Here is a 16,225-nt window from a genome sequence, read left to right as displayed (position 1 = left end):
TCATCTATAGCATGGTCAGTCTACAAAGAGCAACAACTGTCAGTTTTTTTCTTTTTTTCTATTTTTTTTAAATTTAAATTAGATTGTTAGTTGGTGTCATCCTTGTGGATCTCTGGACATTTCCCTAGTGTCAGATTTCTCTTTAAACCTATTAGGTCTCCTCCCTCTGTTATGGTATCTGTTGTCTCGCTCTCCTCTATTCTCCCGAATCAACCTCCTGCTCCCTCATGTCCTCCTCTCCCCTCTTCTTCTCCCCTTCTCTTTCTCCTAGCTCCCTCTCCCCTCCTGCCATGCTCCCAGTTTGCTCAGGTGATCTTGTCCTTTTTCCCTTCTCCAGGGGAACATGTATGTCTCTCTTCGGGTCCTCCTTGTTTCCTAGCTTCTCTGGCTGTGTGAATTGTAGGCTGGCAATCCTTTGCTCTATGTCTAAAATCCATATATGAGTGAGTACATACCATGTTTGTCTTTTTGTGACTGGGTTACCTTGCTCAGGACGGTTTCTTCTAGTTCCATCCATTTGCCTGCAAATTTCAAGATTCCATTGTTTTTTTTCCCCCGCTAAGTAGTACTCCATTGTGTAAATGTACACATTTTCTCTATCCATTCGTCAGTTGAGGGGAATCTAGGTTGCTTCCAGGTTCTGGCTATTACAAATAATGCTGCTGTGAATATAGTTGAACAGATGTCCTTGTTGTATGAATGTACATCCTTTGTGTATATGCCTAAGAGTAGAATTTCTGGATCTTGTGGTAGATTCATTCCCATTTTCTTGAGTAGTCGCCATATTGATTTCCAAGTGGCTGTACAAGTTGGCACTCCCACCAGCATTGGAGGAGTGTTCACCTTTCTCCACATCCTCTCCAGCATAATCTGTCATTGGTGTTTTTGATTTTAGCCATTCTGACAGGAGTAAGATGGTATCTCAGAGTTGTTTTGATTTGTATTTCCCCGATGGCTAAGGATGTTGAGTACTTTCTTAAGTGTCTATCAGCCATTTTAGACTCCTCTATTGAGAATTCTCTATTTAGTTCTGTACCCCACTTTTTGATTGGATTATTTGGTGTTTTGGTGACTAGCTTCTTGAGTTCTTTGTAAATTTTGGAGATCAGCCCTCTGTCAGATGTGGGGTTGGTGCATATCTTTTCCCATTCTGTTTTGTCTTGCTGACTGTGTCCTTTGCCTTATAGAAGCTTCTCAGTTTTAGGAGGTCCCATTTATTAATTGTGGATCTCAGTGCCTGTGCTACTGGCATTATGTTCAGGAAGCAGTCTCCTGTACCAATTAATTCAAGGGTACTTCCATCTCTCTCTTTTAAGAGGTTCAGCATGGCTGGATTTATATTGAGTTCTTTGATCCATTTGGACTTAAAATTTATGTATGGCAATAAATATGGATCTACCTGTAGTTGTCTACATGCCAGCATCCAGTTGTGCCAGCACCATTTGTTGAAGATGCTTTCCTTTTTCCATTGTATAATTTCAGCTTTTTGTCAAAAATCAGGTGTTTATAGGTGTGTGTGGGTTAATATCAAGGTTTTCAATTTGATTCCATTGGTCTACCTGTCTATTTTTGTGCCAATACCAAGCTGTTTTCAGGACTATAGCTCTGTAATAGAGCTTGAAGTCAGGGATGGTGATGCCTCCAGAAGTTCCTTTACTGATGTTTTGGCTATCCTGGTTCTTTTCTTTTTCCATATAAAGTTGATTATTGTTCTTTCAAGGTCTGTGAAGAATTGTGCTGGGATTTTGATGGGGATTGCATTGAATCTGTAGATTCCTTTTGTTAAGATTGCCATTTTTACTATGTTGAACCTACCTATCCAAGAGCATGGGAGATCTTTCCATTTTCTGGTATCTTCTTTAATTTATTTCTTTAAAGACTCAAAGTTCTTGTCATACAGGTCTTTCACATGTTTGGTTAGAGTTACCCCAAGATATTTTATGTTGTTTGTGGCTATTGTAAAGGGTGATGTTTCTCTGATTTCTTTCTCTGCTCATTTATTGTCTGTATATAGTAGGGCTACTTATTGTTTTGAGTTAAGCTTGTATCCTGCCACTTTGCTGAAGGTGTTTATCAGCTGTAGGAGTTCCCTGGTAGAGTTTTTCAGTTCACTTATGTAAACTATCATATCATTTGCAAATTGTGAAAGTTTGACTTCTTTCTTTCCAATTTATGTCCCTTTGATCTCCTTTGTTGTCTTATTCCTCTAGCTAGAACTTATAATATTGAAGAGATATGGAGAGAGTGGGAAGCCTTGACTTGTTCCTGATTTTAGAGGAATCACGTTGAAGTTTCTCTCCCATTTAGTTTGATGTTGGATGTTGGTTTACTGTTTATTTTTTTTTATTATGTTCAGGTATGATCCTGTTATCCCTGATCTTTCTAGGACCTTTATCATGAAGGGGTGTTGGATTTTGTCAAAGGCTTTTTCAGCACCTAGTGAGATGATCATGTGGTTTTTCTTTTGCGGTTTGTTTATATGGAGGATTTCATTGATGGATTTTTGTATGTTGAACCATCCCTGCATCCCTGGGATTAATGAACCATCCCTGCATCCCTGGGATTAAGCCTACTTGATCGTGTTGGATGATTTCTCTGATTTGTTCTTGGATTCGATATGCCAGTATTTTGTTGAGTATTTTTGCATAAATGTTCATGAGGGAGATTGGTCTGTAGTTCTCTTTCTTAGTTGTGTCTTTGTGTGGCTTGGGTACCAAGGTAATTGTAACCTGGTAAAAAGAGTTTGGCAACTAACCTTCTGCTTCTTTTGTGTGGAACACTTTGAGGAGAATTGGTATTATTGCTTCTTTGAATTTCTGGTAGAATTCTGCACTGAAGCCATCTGGCCCTGTGCTTTTTTTGGTTGGGAGACTTTTGATGACTGCCTCTATTTCATTAGGGGCTATAGGTCCATTTAAATTGCTTATCTGTTCTTGTTAATTTTGGTAAGTGATGTCTATCCAGAAAATTGTTCATTTCCTTAAAATTTCAAATATTGTGGAGTACAGGTTTTCAAAGTATGACCTGAAGATTGTCTGGATTTCTTCAGTGTCCGTTTTTATTTCCCCCTTTTCATTTCTGATTTTGTTAATTTGCATGTTCTCTCTCTGCCTTTTGGTTAGCTTGGATAAAGGTTTGTCTATCTTGTTGATTTCTTCGAAGAACCAACTCTTTGTTACCTTGATTCTTTGTATTGTTTCCTTTGCTTGTACTTTATTGATTTCAGAGTCCTGTATCCTAGTTACCTGTACTCCACAGTTTGCACTTCTCTCTGTTGCTTCCTTCTGTATCTCTTCCTTCTGTATCCTGTCTGTTTAGGATTGCAGAAGTCAATCTGTTTTGCCTCCAAATGCTTTGGCACACATATCATCAATGCAAGTTCAGTTTCTTTTTGTTAGCTGTGTATATGTGGTGTGTTCACTTTCTGGACTCAATGATATTCAAACCCTTATCAAATGTACTAGAGTTCCATCCGTACTCTAGTGCATGCCATTTCCATCCTTGGAGAAGCTCTCTAAGGTTCCTTTCTAGTGACCCCTTCCCAGAGGCATCCATACTTTTTCCATTGGGTTACTCATCATGCTTCTCACATCCCTAATCTGTTTTTCTGTTTCCCAAACAGGGAAGCTCACTGCTTACACTTTATAGGCAGGGACTCTGAAAGCAACAGAGGACAGTCATCTTTCTGAGGCCACAGATTCAAGGAGAATCAAGACGAGAAGCAAGATCCAAATTCTTTTTAATTTTAAATATTTTAAATTTCTATTTTGTGTGTATGAGTGTTTTCCTGGGATGTATATCTCTATGCTGTGTGTTTCCTGGTACCTATGGAGTCCAGAAGAGGATGTTTTATCTTCTGAACTGGATTCACAGATGCTTGTGAGCATATGTGTGAGTGCTAAAAACTGAGCCCAGGTCTTCTGTAAGAGCAGCCAGTGCTGTTAACTTCTGTGCCAACTCTCCAGCATCTGACATAATTTTTAAAGCAGAATATAGTGGATTTTAATATATATATATATATAATATATATATATATATATATATATAGTTTTCAAGGCCCTATTCTCAGCTCTGCTCGCTTCACTCCTTATCACAAGGGAGGAAGACATGTTGACGTGTAATGCCAGGCATCATGTAACCATTTCTGAAGCAACACAGTTACAACTGAGAGATTAAAGTCATCATTCATTTTTTTTTATTATTGTCCCAAGCAGCAGTACATTTACATGTAAAATTAGATTAGTGAAAACAGGCCATCTGCTTTCAAAATATACAGAGGGAATAATCCCTGCGGCTTATCTTCTGCCACGGAGAAAAGCTGTTAGCATCCACAGATGACCCGCCTGGAGTGAGAAGATGAGGGCCTGGCCTCATCTGGGAGCACAGCTGAGACTCAGCCATATTTATTAAGAAGTCTCTTTTTCTGCACACGTGTTGTCTTTATGGGAACCCCAGTGCATCCTGCTTCCTTAATGTCCAACCGTGAAGTTTTGCCTTTTCTGGGTCCCCATGCTATTTTTTCTTGTCCTGAGTTATCTTTGTTTTCTACCTCAACAGTGGCAATATCCATTTCTGCTCCCCAGGCTCTCAGTAGCAGGTGAGTGCCACTTGTCATGGTCAAAGCCACTATAGAGATCTCCAGGGAAAGGTGGCAGATTGGGCTTTTCTTTGCTGCAGCTTCAGTATAGAAGAGCTGAGGTGTGGTGACAATAAGTGTGAGCATGTGGGGTGGGCTGTCTTGTGGACTGTGAGGCATGCTGGCAGGACCCTGGAAGTCCTGGAGAGGCAGGCTCAAGGAACCTTTACTGCATTTGGACTCCTGTTTGCTTTAAGTTATAGACTGCATACTCTTCGTCTTTGCATACCTGAAGCCTGGTTCTTGCAGGCCCTTGTTCTGCTTTTGTTTATCCATAATGCCCAGAAGGCAACCAGAACCTCTTTGCACCCAACCACCTTTGCCTGTGTCCCCTTTTCTCTTAGATGAACACATTGTCTTCAGTTATTAGCCTTCTTACACTCTTTCCATACTCTGGGCTCTCCTTGCCTGTGAGATGCTCATCACAAGCCCCATTGAAAACGGCCTTTTGCTTCTCTAGACCTTTCATGGGCCTAGACTGTCTTTGTCTTTGAAGGGTTGAGGGTCCTTGTTCACAGGTTCCTTCCATACAGATAGATGGAGCATTTCTACCGTTTGAAGACAATAGTTATCTTGCCCTAGGGTGTACCCTTCTGATCCCAACTCACTTGTCACAGAGTCTTTCTAAGTTGTGAAAGTATAAACTACTGCCTTTGCTTAAAGTACCACAGGGCTCAGTGCAATGAAGGCAAAATCAGGAAAACAAAACAAAACAAAACAAAACAAAACACATTCATTTTCCCACAGATGTTGAAAGAAAGCTCAGAGTATACATGTATGCAAATACAGTGTAGACAGGCTCGTGGCTACAAGAGTTTGATCCCAGCACCACAAACCACAGAACAAAACTAAGAAAACACGTGTGAACACACAGCACATAAATACACCCACATGCCCCTTAGCTGTCCTTTTTCTCTTTTTCATTTTAAGGTGTGTGTGTGTGTGTGTGTGTGTGTGTGTGTGTGTACACCTGCAAGTGTATGGATGGGTGTGTGTGTTGTTCTGGTGCCTGCAGAGGCCAGAAGAGGGCATCGGATTCCCTGGAGCTGTAGTTATTGGCAGTTGTAAGCAAGCTGATGTGGGTGCCGGTAATCAACCTTCAGTCCTCGGCAAGAGCGGCAAGTGCTCTTAACCACTGAGCCTACGGCCAACTTCTATCCTCTCTCTTTTTGTGTGTGCTTATTGTATACATGTGTATGGATGTGTGTTTATGTGGGCACAGGTGTGCAGGTCAGAGGATAACCTCAAGTGTTGGCCCTTACCTTCCACCTTGTTTGAGACAGATCCTCTTAGGTTGTTTGCTCTTGTGTATACTGTGCTCGCCGGCCTGTGAGCTTCCGTGGATCCTCCTGTGTCTGCCTCTCACTTCTCTGTAGCAGCTCCAGGATTATACAACCCACATGCTACTGTGCCCAGTCTTACATGGATTCTGGAGATTTGAACTCAGGTCCACTTGCTTTGTGGCAAGTATCTTACCCATAGAACCATCTCCCTAGTACAGTTTCTTCACTCTTCGAATTTAATTCTTTTTTAAAACAGCATCAGTTTATTTTTCATTGCCAAGATTTATAACAAGTTATCTAAAAGTAGAGGTCAGGTCTTAGTTCCCATGTAGTTGCTTTAGCAAACCAAGTCAAATACGTGAAAATACCTGTTAATACTCAACATTATTTTAATATGTTTACTCTATGATGCAAAGATTAAACATTTAGTTAGTGTATCAGATGTCACTGTGTCAAAGCAGCATATTTTTTATAATTTGGAAATAGTTACTAAGATAGACAAAAGACAGAATTTAGTTTAAATTCCGGGATAGTCATGGTTATCACCTAGAATCTCAATTGGTCAGAATTTAAACCCAACAGACTGATTCTGCAAATACTTTTAACATTAATGAAATTTAGTGTATGGGTTTTGAGAAATATCTTGTCAGAGATAACATTGCCCACTCACCATCTTCTGGTATTACATCTGATGCTTTTAATCATAGTTATGAAGGTAGCTCAGTTTCCTGTAAGTAATATTTTATATGGTCAAAAGAAGTTTATGAAATGATGAGTTCTCTTATATTTAAGCCAAATGTGTTTGGACTTAATTTTACCCTTTCCAAGTTTTGTTGTGTTGATTTTGGTTTATCAGCAGTGTTAACACCATAACTACAACTACAAACATTGATGGCACTCCCAGGAAAGGCAGAACTGTACGGTTCCTTCCGTGTTACCATCACTCAACTTGGACTATTCCGTCATGCCCTCCAGCTGAACACTGAAATTCTTTATTTTACAAGTGTAAAAATACCTACCTACATGACTTTAGAAATTGACCATCACAAAAGAAATTATATACAACAAATTGCTTTTTCAAAGTGCAGAAATCACACCTGTCACTTCTGTTGTGCCCACAACTTCACATACATATTCATGAAGAGAGCTCAGTGCTTTAACAGAAAGTGAGGTCTCTGCCTTGGGGCTTTGGTGGGTGAGACGCTTGTGTCCCTTGCTTTTCTCACGTGCGCAGGGTAGTGGTCCTGCAATTAGAAGCTTCTCAGACGGTGAGGGTTTCTTTCTAGTGAGGTCCATTCCATTCTCAGTGCAAAATCACCAGCTTCACTGATGGCACTAAACGAAACCCTAGCACTGGGGTAGTGACCATCGTTTCAGATATTCCAGTGAGAAGCACCAAGGGGCACAGGCTGCGTTACTGATTTACATCTTGTGTTATTCTTAGTACAGGCTACCCCACTGGATTCATTCCACTCTGCAGCCAGTAGCTCAAGGAAGAGCTAAACACAGAAATCAAGGTCCACTTCTAGAGCCGCAGAGCCTTCTTTCTACTCGGAATTACCTCTTAGCTGTGTCTTAGAAATACTCTCATTATTTGGCACCAGAAGGAAATCAGTTGTTCTCTATACATGGATTTGCCTATTATTTGAATATGCCACCTTTCAAACTCAGCAGTGCTTCCACACACCTTTTTGAAGGAAGGGCAGGGCTGCACGTGGGACTTTTCATGGATTTTGATTATTGGCCTTTAGTTGTGTGGGGCATGGGTGGTTGGTGATGTTCCAGTTTCCCATGTGGGTGACAGTCCAGCTTGTTATACTGTCTGCCTGTGTACTTTCCCCACTGTTGTTACTCCTGGTCACTGTTGACGGGCTGCTTGACCCATGTTCTTCAAGGTAGCTTAGTATTCTCCTCTGGGTGTTCCCCCTCCTCATGCTTCCAGAGAAGATGCCTATGTCTCAGGAGTAGCCAGAGCCTCGCCTGGCACCTCTCAGGCAAGCAGTGACCACTGCCTCCTGGCTCAGAGGGAATGAAGTCAGCAGATGATTCTGCATTCCTGGTCTGCTAGGCCTACCAACCTTAGCAAAAAAGGCTTATCAAGCTGACTTCAAATAAGACAGGGTGTGCATGTGCCACACCCGAAAGTATCTGTACAGGTTTTCTGGCTTGAGCTCTTTTTCACTTGTCCTTTGAAAGAAATTAAATTTCTAGAATTTTGAAATTTAAAACTTCTTCTTCTAGGTGTATAAAGTACATGGAGCCTTGGAACAGTAGTGGTGGCAACTAGAGAGATAGAGCAGAGGCCACTCCTCTGCCAGGAAGATGAGCAGGCAGCCCCCACCCTCCGTTTTCTGTTCACATGGAACCTGGAGCCAGAGCAGTTTCATGGACCCAGGATCCAGTAATGAGTTGGTTGTAGTGTGACACAGATGTCACCCTGCTGATTTCCTGTCTTTGGGGCCCAGCCTGTTTCTGAGTTGTTATGCTATTTTTATATAATTATTGTTTTTAACATTATGGCTTTGCAGGGTGAGGCTTTAAAAACCAAATCTTGTAGAACACTGGTTTCTACTTTCTGTTGTCAGAGAGCAGAGTGTCACGGGAAGTAAGAAGGAGGACCCTGAGTGTCTGCTTCTTATGGGTGGTTGTGTTGCTGACAGCAGGCTCCTGTCGCTTAGCTCAGCAGGAAGCCCCCAAGGGCAGCATTACAGCCTGCTGGTCAAGTGGCCTTGCCATTTTGGTGCTGGTTCACTGGGACCAAGTAGTCTTTGCTCACGTTTGAGATGGTCCTGTGCTGCTCTTCTGCTTGTGGTGACCCATAGGAGGCACTAGGCACAGCTTAACTCTGCACAGCCAGGCACTATCAAGTGCTCAGGAAACAGGAGTGTTGCTTCCCATAGGCTGCTGTTGCCATCGCTACCTTTGTCACTGTTTTCTCGGGAAGCATTACCTTGCTTGCCACCTACCTTTGTACTGTGATTGTTTGCCTTGACTCAGTTTCTTAGCCCAGCATTTGGTTGTTGTTGTTTTATCGTGCTAAGGATCAAACTTGGGGCCTTGGCCGTGCTAAGCATGTATTCTGTCTCTGAGCTACATTTTTCTCTGTTCATTTCTCTTTCTCATTCTTTACTGTCTTTTCTTTTCTTTTTTTTTTTGTGGTGCTAGGTAGGTGTTGAATCAAGGACCTTGGTGTATGCTAGGCAAGTATTCTCACCCTGGTTATATTCCAAAACCTTCCTCCTTTATTTATTATTTATTTGCTTTAGTTTAACATATGTCTTCCTTCCTTCCTTCCCTCCCTCCCTCCCTCCTTCCTTCCTTCCTTCCTTCCTTCCTTCCTTCCTTCCTTCCTTCCTTTATGTCTTTCGTTCTTTCATCTTATTCTGTAACCCAGGCTGGCCTGGAATTCACAACGTAGCCCAGGCTAGCCTTGAACTTGAGGCACTCCTCCTGCTCTCAGATTCCCCAAATGCTGGGGTCATAGGTATGAACCACAGCACCTCTTTTTTCATTTCTTACAAACAGCTTTTTTCTAGTACCCACTGTATTTCAGACATTGTGCTTTAGGGAGCAGGATGGCAGCAGTCAGGATCCCCAGGGGTCTTTGAGTGTGGATGCAGGCTAGACTGTGAGCAGGGACAGAATGTCCACAGAAGCAGAGGGCAGGACAAAGGCCACTCCCACCACACATGGCAGCTTACACCAGTCAACAACATTTACCTTGCTTGGCTTTGTGTTCTTCAACGGTCAGAAATTTATTACATTTATATGCAGTTGCTGTGCCAGCCCATGAATCATGCATGGGTCCTGTCCTCAGGAGCTCATGTTTTAGCATGGGAGTCAGGCATGTGTTCACTGAGCTCTGGCTGCATACCCTGTGTTGTCTTAGCTCCGAGTGACTGACCACTGAGAATGGACCTGCAGCTGTGCTTGCTATAAGATGTCAGAACTCCCAAAGACTAAAAGTCATTCAGCCCAGTGCCCACTGGCACATGGGCAGGGTGTCTTTTTGTCTGGCTTGTCATTTTAATAGCGAATTCTGTGGTCACGCTGGAGAAGTCTGCAGTACAAGCTGATTTCTAGACAGGATGACATGCCTTGCCAACAGCACGGTGTGAACTGGTGTACTTGACTCATCTGGGGTGCAGATTGGAAGGAAATGAGACAGGGAGGGCAGAAATTAGGGTCGGAGATGTTTTTATGTCACACTTCCAGCAGGCTGGTTGGGTGCTTGATGTGTTGTGCCTCTGCCAGAAAACTGGAATGAGGAAACAAGCCACCACTTAAGACCGAAGCAGGCATGATTTCCGCATGTTTGGTGTTTGTTCAACAAGTGAGCATAGGAAAGAGTTGACTGCACGGCAGCTTATAGGAGTGGAATCTGGCTCTCCTCACTTCTACTGTCTGAGGTATGAAAGTTGGTGGGGACTTACTCAGAGAGGAACTGTGTGGATTTGGTGACATGGTCTATGGTCTCCTCTTCATGGTTGCACCCACCTGGCTGAGCTGTCTGTGGCAGAGACTGATGCAGAACCTGGCTTTCACTGTGCCTCCCCTGCTTCCTCTTTACCAGCTTGCATAGGCTGTGGCTTCAGACAGCGCCCAGCCAGGGTGTGGAAGCCTGGGAGATCTTCAGAGTTCATTTAAACACAATCATGGTCTCAGAGGGAGACCCTTTAAAGAAAGGAAAGCCACCTGCAAAATGCCTCCCAAACAGGCAAGAAGAGAGCTGTATTTATAATCTTTCGAGATAGTCCCTCTGTCCCATGAGAGAGCTGGTTCTTTCATGTAGATCTGGGCCTCTGAGAGGATAGTGAATTTTAGTTTATTTCTAGGTAGTTGATTAATTCAGCAGTTATCAAACCTGTTTGGTGTTCAACTGTGACAAAGTTTCTTCAGAGAGCTTTGTACTGAGAGGAAGCTGGCTTCTCGTCTGGCCCCTTTTGGGAAACCCCTCTGCTCTTGTCCCACGTTGCCCTCCCAATAGACCCTTATCCTTTTTAGAGCAGAGACCACCTCTTCCTTATCTCCATGTCCTCAGAACCAAGGCTGTGTGCTGACAGCTCACTGGCTGGGTGGGATGGGAAGAGCGGCTGGAGAAGCTTCTGGATCCCACACCCAAGTGATCCCTATGTGTTAGGTTGCTGTACTGAGATGTAACATAGCCCCATTTTATCTCACAAAATCTATTGAAAAGCCCTCTTGGGGGTGACAGAGGATGTGTGACTGTTCTCATTCAAAGAGCTAAGAGTGCTAGTGTTGGGGTTCAAGTTCAGGGCTGTGACCCCAGAACTCACATGCTTGATTGAGTGTTGAATTTTGTTCTCACTTTCTTCTCTCGAGGTATTGTATACCTCCCATGAGGTTTTCCTTGGGAATTCTCTGAGCTTTAGTTCTAATGCTGGTTAGGTTCGTGTCTCAGATAGGAGACAGGCTGCAGTGTCATAGAAAGGGCATTTTCCTTGCCTGGTGATGCTCTGATTTCTCTTCTTGTTCTTCCGTCTTTTCTTTTCTTTTCCTTTCTTTTCTTTTCTTTTCTTTTCTTTTCTTTTCTTATTTCTTCCCCCTCCCTCCCTCCCTCCTCCCTCCCCCCTCCCTCCCTCCCTCCCTCCCTCCTCCCTCCCTCCCTCCTCCCTCCCTCCCTCCCTCCCTCCCTCCCTCCTTTCTTTCTTTCTTTCTTTCTTTCTTTCTTTCTTTCTTTCTTTCTTCTGTTTGAGGGCAGGGTATCATGTAGTCCAGGCTGGCCTTTCAGTTGTTTTGTAGTTGAGCATGATCTTGAGCTTGTTCCTGCTTCTGATGTCTCTTTTGAGCAAGTGCTAGGATCACAGGCGATTCCACAACACATCTGGTTTATGTGATGTTGGAAGTTGAACCAGGAGCCTTGTTCATACCAGGCAAGCACTCTACCGACTAAGTTAGATGCTCAGCTCCCTGGGCTTTGTGTCTTAGCTGATCCTGGCTAGTGCTTTCTGTGCCTCTTGATAGTTGCTGCTTCAGTTGCCTCCTTTATACCTCTCTGGGGGACAGTGAAGTTCTCATGTGTTCAAGACAGTACTCCATAGGTGGTGATGATAACCATTATCTTGTAATCCCACACCCTGCTGCATTATGCCAGCCCAGGTTGTGTGAAGGAGAGGCTTAGCTTCTCTGAGAAGCTTGGACTGGCTTTTCCTTATCCAGGTAAAGTTCTGTTTAGGAATCTTGTCACCTGCCACTTGCTTGGCTTTCAAATTTTGTAATTCTACCATTTGTAATGCATTCAGCTGTCACAGTCAGATGGTGACACTCATGCCTGGGGCATGGCCATCCAGTTCCTTAGCTCACAATAGGACACTGTAGTCTTCACTGGGGGCAGCCTTGCAGGGAGATCTGCATGCTGGCTTCACAGAGCTGTTGCGGTACATTGGAGGGGCTGGGGAAAGGGAGGGACCATGGCTGAATGCATATGTTTGTTTGTATATAGAACATATGCTTATTGTAGTTAATTAAAAAATACAAAGCAACTAAAAATAACCCATAATCCCCTGACTCAGAGAGAGTCAGTGTTAGTCAGAGAGGTATGATTTGTTTTTTTATTCATCTATTTATGTTACATCCTGGCTGCAGCCTTCACTCCTAGACCTTCTCCCTCATTTCCCCCTCCCCCAGATCCTCCTTTTCTGTCTCTATCCAGGAAAGAGCAGGTCTCCTATGAGTATCAATAAAGCATGGCATGTCAAGTTGCAGTAAGACTAAACACCTCCCTATGTATTAAGACTGGGCAAGGAGACCCAGTATGAAAAATTTGGTCCCAGAAGCCAGTAAAGGAGTTGGACATTGATTGCCCCTGTTTCTGCTGTTAGGAGTCTCATAAGAGGACCAAGCTACACAACTGTAACATATATGCAGAGTGCCTAGGTGAGTCTCATGTAGGCTCCCTGGTCTTCCTCCTCCTCCTCCTCCACCTCCTTCTCCTCCTCCTCTTCTTCTTCTTCTTTTAAATTAATTTATTTGAATGTATATGAGTGTTTGCTTGCATGTATATATGTGTACCACACATGTGTTTGGTGCCTGCAGCAGCCAGGAGTGGGCTTCAGATCCCCTGGAACTGGAGTTACAGGTGTTGAAAGTTGCTATGGAAGTGCTGGGGATTGAACCCAGGCCCTCTGGAAGAGTAGCCAGTGCTCTTAACTGCTGAACCACTTCTCTAGTACCTCCACCTTTCCTCCTCCTCTTCTTCCTCCTCTTCCTCCTCTCCTATTTCTTCCTGTGAATATTTTTATGAGATTGGGGCTGCATTGTACCTTCTAGTTGGTTCTGCTTTTTCTATATATACCTTTTACCATTTGTTGTAATTATAATTCTAACGTGATGTCTTTGCATACATGTGTATGTTCTATGTCCCATCCTGAGTGCCTACTAGGTACCAGGTCTTGTTAGTCATTGAATATTGAGAGGCATTGATGGCAGCTAATACTAATGTGTGCTTATGGAATGCCAGGCATGGTATTTGATAGTCTGCATGGATCATCTCATTCTTGCACATCTCTGGGGAAGGAGTGCAAGGGTTCTACAATTAGGAAAAGCAGATTGGGGTTCAGTGAGTTGGAGAACTAACTCTGGCTGAGTGTTTACTTGAAGCCAGGGCCTGGCCAAGCATTTGGCCTTCTACCAACAAGTTGATTCTGCATGACAGCCTATGTTCTAGATGTGTAAACTGAGACAGACAGAAACTTGGGGACTTATCCTAGGTACCCAGCCCCAGCCAGGGCATGGATTTAGACATTTTTGTTGTTGTTGTTTGAGCAAGTGTCTCCAGGTAGCATAGTGTTTCCTCTCCAGGTGGCAAGAGTCAAATGGGCTGGCCCTGCCTCTGCCCATTGACTGCTTTGTGGAAGGGAACATCACTGGAAGCTGGCGATATTCCAGGAGTGTGTGAGTGAGAGTTCAGAGGACAATGTAGGAGGGAACAGTACAGGAAAGGAGGTTCAGGAATTCCCAGTGTGAGAAAGCAGATGGAGCAGGATGTGTGGAGAGTAACAGGCACGATGGAGGTAGGAGTGAGTGAGTGATTTCTGGGGTCAGAGAACATCATGTTATGTCCACGAGGTGACGTAGCCAAGGGGCTGGCTGTGTGCCTGTGTTTCGGAGGTGGTCTGAATATGGGTCTCTGGGATGGGAGGCTTTTGCAGGACCTTTGTTTCTTAGCTGACTATGGCCAGTGCCTCTGTAGTAGGTGCTGGGTAAGGAAATCACCATGTCCTCATTTCCTGTGTTCTTAGGCTCAGGACTTGGCCCCTATGGAGCAGGGCTGCTTGGTTTTCTGTAGCTTGTCATCTCTTATCCTATATGCTGTTCTGAGTGGAAGTTCCTCATCTCTCCATAGACTGGAGTTCCTGGGTCATTGAGAGGATCAGAGCACTGTGCCTGGCTTGGGAGGAAAGACCTTTCTTCCATTCTGGAGTTGGGTGCAGAACAACAGCTGTCCTCCCAAACCAAATGCATTCCTAAAGCTCATGGGTGCTAAGCATCCCACTGACTCCCCCCCCCCCCCACTCCTCTGGCCTTTCCAAAGGCCACCTACTAGGTGCTAACCTTCTTCATTAAGAGTAAGAAAAGGAAGCTGATATCCAGTGAAAGTGATATTTGCTGAGTTTGGTAGGGGAGCTCCCATAGTAGGGTGAAAGAGGCCTTGAGTTTTGGTGAACAGGCTCCAGTGCTTAGGACCCTCAGCTGACCAGAGGTCCTGAGGAAGCGCAGGGCAAGTATATGTGGAACAGTGGGCAAGGCGACCTGGGAGGGCTGCCTAAGAGTGAGCAGAGACATCCCCAGGGAATAGAAGGAAGGCTGCCAGGCACCCTGGTTGCCCAAGCCCAGGGTCTTCAGTACCCTTGAGTGGTTGGAAGGAGGATGTGTAAAGCTGACTGCCTGACCTTAGGTCAGACTCTGTCCTTTCTTTCTCCAGTTCCTCTCCTGCCCATAGCTCTGAAATCGGTCCCAATGTGGAGCCAAGTCTCTGTGCTGACTTCGATGGTGTGACTTACCTTCTAAAGGACAGGGTGTACCCAGGGGTACTCTTGCTTACCCTGATAGCTGGGGGGCTTGTGTTGAGTGTCAAAGGAAGTTTCTGGACACAGGTTCTGTCCCTTGCTGAGAATTCCATAGGCCCAGTGTTTGGTGGTCTTATTGTTTCCCTGCAGATCTATGGCTGAGCCTTTTGGTTTGCATTGTGAGATTCTATGGCTCTCCTGACCTGATGCACTTTCTTTTGATAACCTGTTCTTTCTTTTGCTTTACTGGGACTTGGTTACTGCTTCTAATTGTGACTTTCTAATTCTGTCCCTAAATTCTCTTTGATAGCCATGGCTTCCTGAGACCATGCAGGTCTTTGCAGTGAAGCCTTTGCTGTCTATACCTGGCTTTCCAGATATTTACCCTCTCAACCATCCAATCATTACTTCTCTAGCCATCTTTCTTTTCCAGATGGTGCTGACATCATGAGGTGATACCTGGAGACCTTCCTAGTGGGATACTGAAGGTCAACAGATACTGGCTGAGCACATGTCACTGGCCAGAGCCCTCATAGCCCATGACTTCCCTTACATTGTCCACCTTAGTTTCCAATAGGCACTAGCAAGCATCTCAAAGTTTATTAGGAAGAGAGCATGTGAAAGTGTGTGAGGTATTCAGAACAAGCAAGTAAGTGAATGTGATGTGATTCCTAACTCTCCCCTTTAGGAACTCCCATCTTCTGTCTTTGTTCCTGTTAGCATCCATCTTCAAGGGAACAGGGTGAAATAACCATGATGGCTTAGATGGGCTCTTCTTTGCATGTGGCTAGTTCTCTTGATTCCATGGTTGAGCTGCTTCTGGCCAGGGAGACTCTGATTGACATGTTTTGATTTCACAGTGCAGTTCAACCTTGAGTTCTTGCAGTTGGTGAAATCCACTGATTGTTTTTATTTCACTGGACCTTGGCCTAGCTGTTCGTCTTCTCCTAAGTTCCTGGAAGTTGATTTATGGGTCTCTAACACCATGCAGGAAGATGAATCCATGCGGTGGCTTTGGAGTTGTTTTGACCTAGAATTCTAGGTCTTTCCTTTCTTTGTGACCATGGATAAGCTCCCTTATCTCAATAAACCTCAGTTTTCTTCTTCAGACAGTTAATTCATCCTGGAGAATTGGTTTCCAGAAAGGATAGAATAGGGACAGCAGCTAGTTACAGCCACCTCTGTAACTGAGGGATCTTGGGAGGAGGGTATGAGCAAAGTCAGGAAGCCAGATATGAGAGCATGCAGGGCCTCCTGGGTGACACAGGGGACCCATT

The 16,225-nt window shown here is 44.0% G+C and overlaps 1 protein-coding gene across 4 annotated transcripts in view; it reads left to right on the top strand.

Moving 5' to 3' along the window:
* The window catches only part of Trappc9 (trafficking protein particle complex 9), a 473,194-nt gene that overhangs the window by 118,561 nt on the left and 338,408 nt on the right, over window positions 1-16,225 (top strand). The window lies entirely within an intron of this gene.

Source organism: Cricetulus griseus, chromosome 2, assembly GCF_003668045.3.
Source record: "Cricetulus griseus strain 17A/GY chromosome 2, alternate assembly CriGri-PICRH-1.0, whole genome shotgun sequence".
In the NCBI taxonomy this organism is placed as follows: Eukaryota; Metazoa; Chordata; class Mammalia; order Rodentia; family Cricetidae; genus Cricetulus; species Cricetulus griseus.
Note: the sequence above shows the minus strand (reverse complement) of the source record. Positions and strands in the feature narration are given on the sequence as shown.